The sequence below is a fragment of the Notolepis coatsorum genome (assembly GCF_963971535.1).
Source record: "Notolepis coatsorum genome assembly, chromosome: 9".
Taxonomy (NCBI): domain Eukaryota; kingdom Metazoa; phylum Chordata; class Actinopteri; order Aulopiformes; family Paralepididae; genus Notolepis; species Notolepis coatsorum.
Window position 1 is genome coordinate 67,035,166 of NC_140173.1, and position 7,046 is coordinate 67,042,211.

Here is a 7,046-nt window from a genome sequence, read left to right on the forward strand (position 1 = left end):
TTCAGATTTTGGGATCCGATCTGGTAGCTGCAGTTAAATACTATGCGGTCTTTACCGTTGTGATGGACCTTGTGGTGAGGCACGTACCACGATTCAGTGGTCTGGTCAGCCTCTTTAATGTCCATCTTTGTGACGTGTCCCGCTGTGATGAGCTTCTCAATCTCAGCGCGGTATACACTCTCTTGGGCGGGGTTCTTGGCTAAGCGCCGCTCCGTGTTCAGCAGGTACCGTTCTGTGGCGTCTGTCTTGGCGTGGAAAGTAGGCATTCCTTCTCGCCGCAGGAGTGGCGTGGCGTATCTCAACACGCCGTTGACCGGGACTCTCTTGGTCCCTGTCTCGAGGAGGTGAATGGCGTAAATGTCATCTTTAGAGCGAATGTCTTTCTTTCCGTTCTTAAAGGGCATTTGTTCCAAGGTCCATAGCCGCTCTACGTGTTGCAGGAGTGCGGTTTCTCCCTCTGTGACTCGGGAGTGGAGACATCTAGTGGCTGTACTTCGGTTGAGAGATTTGGCGAGCGGGCCTTGGAGAGTCCATCCCAAACGGGTCTCGACTGCTGCAGGACAGCCTCGGGGTCCGGTATGAACCCGGTCTATCGGGACAATGAGGTCTGCATGGTCGGAGCCTATCAACAGGGTCGGCATAGCATTGTCTATGAGCGGGATCGGTAGCTTGCGCAGATGTACATATTTCTCCATCAGCTTGGCGACGGGGTATGTGTACCGCGACAGTCCTATTTCTTGGCTGGTGAAAGCGTCTGTAATCTGGTACCGTCGCTCAGGCTGGCCGCTTGCTGCGATAGAGAATGAGACATTCTCGCCCTTTATCGTCTTCAAATCTCGTCTTATTATCCGAATTGTCATTTGGGTTTCGCTTCCCTGCAGCCCTAGCTGGGCCGCAGCGGAGGCGAGCAGCAGGGTCTTCTCTGACCCGTCATCGAGGACGGCGTAAGTGTCCAGGACTTTATTCTGGTAGCTTAGTGTCACACGCACTACTTTTAGGAGTACTCGGGCTCCACTGCTGCTGGCGGGATCGATGTACATGACGCTCGCTTTGCTGCTGGATGGTGCGGGTGAGGGGCGCCGTCTGTTACTGTCGTGAAGTATGTCCAGATGGGCTCCATCGCACTTGGTGCACCTTTTCTTTAAGCGGCATTCGGCTGCCATGTGTGAGCGCGCACAGCGAAAACAGCGTTTGTTGGACTTTATCCATTGACTTGCTTCCTCCGCGTTCAGCTTGGGGAAGGAGTCACATTGCGCTAGCCAGTGTTCTTTCTCACAGTAGGGGCACACTATCTTCCACTTCTCCGTTCTGGAGGGGGTACTGTGGCTCCTGCTGCTCGGTACTGACTCCGATTGGTGCATCACAGTCACCGATCTTCTTCCATCATTTAGTCGTCTGGTTCCTTCTCTGGAGCCAGGGGTGCTCCGTCCGAATGTATCTAGCCGTAGGCTGCTGACTTCTCTCGCCAGGAAGTCTGCTAGATCGAGGAGGTTCGGTTCGGGGCCATTCGGGTCTCGGTGGTCCCTCTGTCGCCTAAAACGCTCCTGTCGAGCGGGCGGCAGCTTCTCCAAGATCCTTTCCACATTTGAGTTGGCGTAAAGTTCATGCCTCCCCTTCTCTCTCTGCGCTCCCAACATCCCTACCAGGGACTGCACTCTGATGGACAGGTCGTCCAGTGCTCGATTGTCTATTGCTGGGGGTAAGCGGTCGATGTGTCGGATCTCCTGGATCACGTAATCCCATATGCGCCCATACCTCTGGTCCAATGCTACCAGCGCTGCTGTGTATGGGGTGGTGGAAGTCGCGTAGGCGAGCGCTATATTATGTGCGCGGGGCACCTTTAAGTGCTTCAGTAGGATGGCGTATTTATGGCGTTCATCCAATACATCCACCAACATGGTCTCCAGACACATGCGGAGTTCTGTATACTGGGCCCGGTTCTCTTGGGTGAAGTCGGGTACCATAGGCGTGCCAATGTATGACGCTGACTGTGGATACATCGGCGAGCGTTGGGGGAGAGGCCTCCTAGGCGAGTCTCCTCCCGCTCCTTGGTATGGGCTGGTACCGGCAGTGTACCATGGCCCGCTTGTCCAGGTGCTGTTCCTCGGTGCGGGTCATGCGTCGTGCTCACCCGTGTATAGAGTCGGGGGTCTGTAGCGCAGCTCCGCGGGAGTATAGCCTGGGCTGTACCGGACCTCCTGGTCCGGTAGAGTACTGTGCTGTCGTCGGGCGTGGTTCTCCTCCTCTTCCTCTTCGTCTTCAGTTAGGTCATCCAGTGCTTGTAGTCTCTGGTTTAGCCTCTCCACAGGATATGCTGCTCCTTCCCGGTTGCTAGGTCTCGCTTGGACCGGTGGGGGGAGGTGGTCTGTGGGGGGTATAGACCTCGTCTGTTGGTCAAGTTCAGGGTTGTTTACTCGGCTAGGGGATGCCGCCCTGGAGGTGTGTCTAGACGAGTTCCTGGAGCCTCTGGCGGAGGGAGAGGGTGTTGTCCGTCTGATCAGCTGTTCTATTAGTTGCGCTTGCTGTCTGTCGCGCTCTGCGTCCCGTAGAGCACCAGCAGCTGCTCGCTGGCTGTCTGCTCGGTCTCGGGCCACATTCTCTTCTCTCTGAATGCGTCTTATTTCTAGACGTATATGCTCTTCTTCGCTCCGCTGCTGGATCTGCAGTCGGTCGCGTTCAGCAGCGGCGTTCAGGCTGATGAGGAAGGCCTGCTGTAGGGTCCTCTCTGCCTCGCTGGGAGAAGGCGGTTGTATAGGGGAGCCTTCCCTCGGGGTACTCCTTGCGGAGCCTTGGAGCTCTATCTCCACGGTGCTCTCCCCGTCTTCTTCCGTGCCGAGTTCTCTCTCGGTAGCGTTGTATTCCTCCCGGGACTCATCGGGGACTACTTCTTCAGTACTGGCGGGGTGTGAAGTCATGTCTGGTTCCCACTGGTCCCCACCGTGAACTTGGTCAGTTACATTAGAACCCGTAGGGGCCTCTATGGTCGGGGTAGTCTGGGCGTTGGGGTTAGACATACTTTTACTTTCTAGTTTTACCGCGTTTACTGTTAGTAGAAGACTAGGTTGTTGACTGACAGCGTAAGCCTCCAAGTACTGAGGGAGCCGTCGTTCGCGCTGCGGGCGTTGGTTAGGAGGATCGTTTCGTGGAGTGTTCATCATAGGCCATTTCAATATTAATAACACTATATTAATATTACACTAATTACCCTCCGGCTCGAAGGACCAATTGTAACTGAGGGGTACAATTCCCTGACTGTATTACTAGATATGATACTTACTACCACTACCTTTGTACTTAATATTCGGCCACCCAGTACACGGCATAAATATATTATGATGAACACTGTCACGTAGATGAAACGGATCCAACACAAATGTACGAATTAGAAATAGGTCTTTATTTCTACACAGCGATGGTGTGTAGAGCAAGCACTTAATCAAATCAATCACATTTATGAATGGAAATTAGTATGCACTTTTATGGCAAGAGTATTCGTCGGTATATCAATAGAGAATGTCCAATCTCTGAAGGCGCAGGTGGTACATATACGACCTGGAATAGTTTAAGGAATAACAGCAATGATACTTTAATGATTATAGGCTGGATACACTAGGGGGGGTTAATCCGGTCGCTTGTAAGCCGACAGGAGTAGGAAGGGGGGGGGGGTAGAATCCGGCTGCCTCATCCGGCCAAGGGTATCCCAGGTGAACCCACTGTAGTGCCGTTCAATGCGCCGGCGATCCTTGGACCACAGATGAAAGCAGGTGGACTCTTTGTGGGCCGGCGTCATCCGGTCCACGGAGGAGAGACGTGAAGCGACCTCGTCTTGCAGAGCGTCTCCTCACCTTGCGTCCTCTCCAGGGGGGGGGGGGTTCCAACACATGGCAGTGTCGGGGGGTCTTTATCCATGGAATAATCAAAGTATACAAAGCATAATCCGTGCCTGGGAAGGCGGGCTGTCGTCGGTAGAATAATCCGGTATACAGGTCCACTCGCTCGTCGGCTCTGGGGCTCCTCGGGTGCAGCTTCACGTGGGGTCAACCACCCTGGAAAAGCAGCCAGTTCTCTGCCCGAAACGATGGGGTACTGACTACGGTAGTATTCTCACCGCACGAAGCACTATATATTAACAGACTATTATTAGCTTAATAGACTACGTCCAACTCGACGATATAGTGCCAAATATGACTATTCAAATATTAATATACACGATGTCTCAATACCGATGGTAGGCGAACTTGGCCTTACTCCCACACGTGGCGTCGCGGGGAGGCTTTACGTCTGTGACTCTATTGGAGGGTAAGAAACTGGACTGAAAAGGAAGTCCTACTTTAGTAGCGCAGTATATATACGCACTATGAACAAATAGTCCCATTAGTGGTGCGGTAGTCAGATTCCTACGCGGAACTAGGACTTGTTCGTACATGTGGAGCGGTACGTTTGAACTGGGTCTGGGGGGTATGGCAGCCTGGCACCAAGGTCTCGACCAATAGTAGAATGGAGACTATTATGGGATGTTCAGTAGGCTAGAATGGATATTCAATGCATATTGTACAAGGAATATACAAGGGATATCAGGGAATATTAGAGAATATACAAATACAATTAAATATATATATATAAATAAATATATATATTCGGTTTAATCTGGCCCTTCACAACGCTATCATTGAAGTGGGTGGTGGCATTTAACGGGGGTAAGGCGCACCACATGGCTGGTAATCAAAGTGTTAATGCAGGTGGTAAGGAATTCCATGCAGTCATGGCTCTATACATCACAGTCCTTTTCATTGCATTTGTTCTTGGCATCTTTACAGTACACCTTTCCAGTGACACATGCCTGGTGGAGTAACTGTGTCTGTTGATTGTGAATTGCATCTCGTCATATAGACAAGCAGGTTTTTTGTTCTTATATATATTTCTAAAAAACATTATGATATTTACATTTAGTCTTTGTTCTACCTTTGTTCATGCATACTTACTATGTTTGACCTTTTCCTACAATTCAGAGCAAGGCGCGCTGCTTTGTTCTGTCATTTGTAGTTTTCCCAGTTTTTCTCTTCCAGCACTTCCCCAGATCACCGGACAGTAATCCAGATGTGAAAGGATCAGAGCCTGGATAACATGGATCACTGACTTTGGTGTTAGGAATTCTGCACATCTTCTAATTAAGACTTCTAATTAAGACACTGTTAAGACATGGGAAGCTAAGGGCCTCATACGTTTTTATCAAATGTACAATGGAGTGGATTCTTTTGAAAATGTAGCTAATAAATATGCCTGTTCTAGTAATCACTTGCATCGATACCTGCAAGTAAGAAGCTACTTGAGAGAAAAGGTCCAAATTAAAACTCTTGAAGATCTCCATCCCCTTCTGAAATACATGATCAAATTAAAGACTCACCAAAGCCATAACCTCAAAAACACAACTGGACAAAACCAAATACTTATGATTTAAGCTATATTAAAAATAAATGGGAGAAGGAACTGAAAACAAATATACTAGATAATGAGTGGAATCAAAGTTTTAAAGATATCTTCCATTACATAAAATCACCCTTTTGGCAGGAGTATGCTTGGAAAATAAATATGAGGTACTTTGTTTAGAACACCATCGAATATATCCAAATTCACACAAAATAATCCCAGTTGCTGGAGGGAATGTGGGGAGAATAATGCTGACCATACACATATATTCTTCACATGTAAAAAAAAAATACAAATCTACTGGTCAGATATTCTACATATAATGGAACAGATGTTCGAGAAAGTGGGGTATCTAGAAAAACAAGATATACTGTTAGGAACACGCCCCAAACACCTACACAAATAAGAATTATACCTTTTTATTTTATTTTGAGAGCTGCAGCTCTTAAGCAAATAAAAGGGCTTGGAAAAAACTTGAATCTCCCAAAGTAAACAAGTGGTTAGAAACTGTAGAGGACATATATACTATGGAAAAGGTAACTTACAAAATTAATAAGAATGAAAATATGCTGGAAAGCAGATGGGGTTTCTTTAAACTATGGAAAGGTATTAGACGACAGACAGATCAGGCTTTGAGATGAGGATTTAAGTAATATGAAACAGTAATAGAAAACTAGAGTAGTAGTAGCAGTAGTAGTAGGAAGAGAGTTATATTTGATCTACTACTCAATTGTTGGGGAATACCCCATAGGCCTACACCTATAATGACAATTCAAGTCCTTTTTCCCTTTTTTTTTTTATATATGTATGTGGGGATGAGTAGGGATGGATATTGGATGTATACTATGAAGGGATGGATAGGTTTACCAGTCCAGGATCAGTAACATCTATAGGCCTACTGGTACTCACTCTTTTGTTTATATTTTTGTATGGGTGATGGGTAAAGAAAATAATGCTAACATCTAATTAAAACACTACGTTTACATCAGACTAAAACACCATGTTTACATCAGACTAAAACACCATGTTTACATCCGACTAAAACACGATGTTTACATTTGACTAAAACACGATGTTTACATTTGACTAAAACACCATGCTAACATCTGACTAAAACACCATGTTTACATCTGACTAAAACACCATGCTAACATCCAACTAAAACACCATGTTTACAGACTAAAACACCATGCTAACTAAAACACCACGTTTACATCAGACTAAAACTCATGCTAACATCTAACTAAAACATACGTTTACATCTGAATAAAACTCATGCTAACATCTAACTAAAACACCATGTTTACATCTGAATAAAACTCATGCTAACATCTAACTAAAACACAATGATAACATCTGACTAAAACACCATGTTTACATCTGACTAAAACTCATGCTATCTAACTAAACACCACGTTTTACATCAGACTAAAACACCATGCTAACATCTAACTAAAACACCACGTTTTACATCAGACTAAAACACCATGCTAACATCTAACTAACACACCATCCTCACATGATCCGACTAAAACACCATGCCAACATCTGAGGTGCATTTATTTTCCAGAAAGGTTTTGTTTTTCCTCCTGAAAAGTTGCTCTACACATGTATAGGCC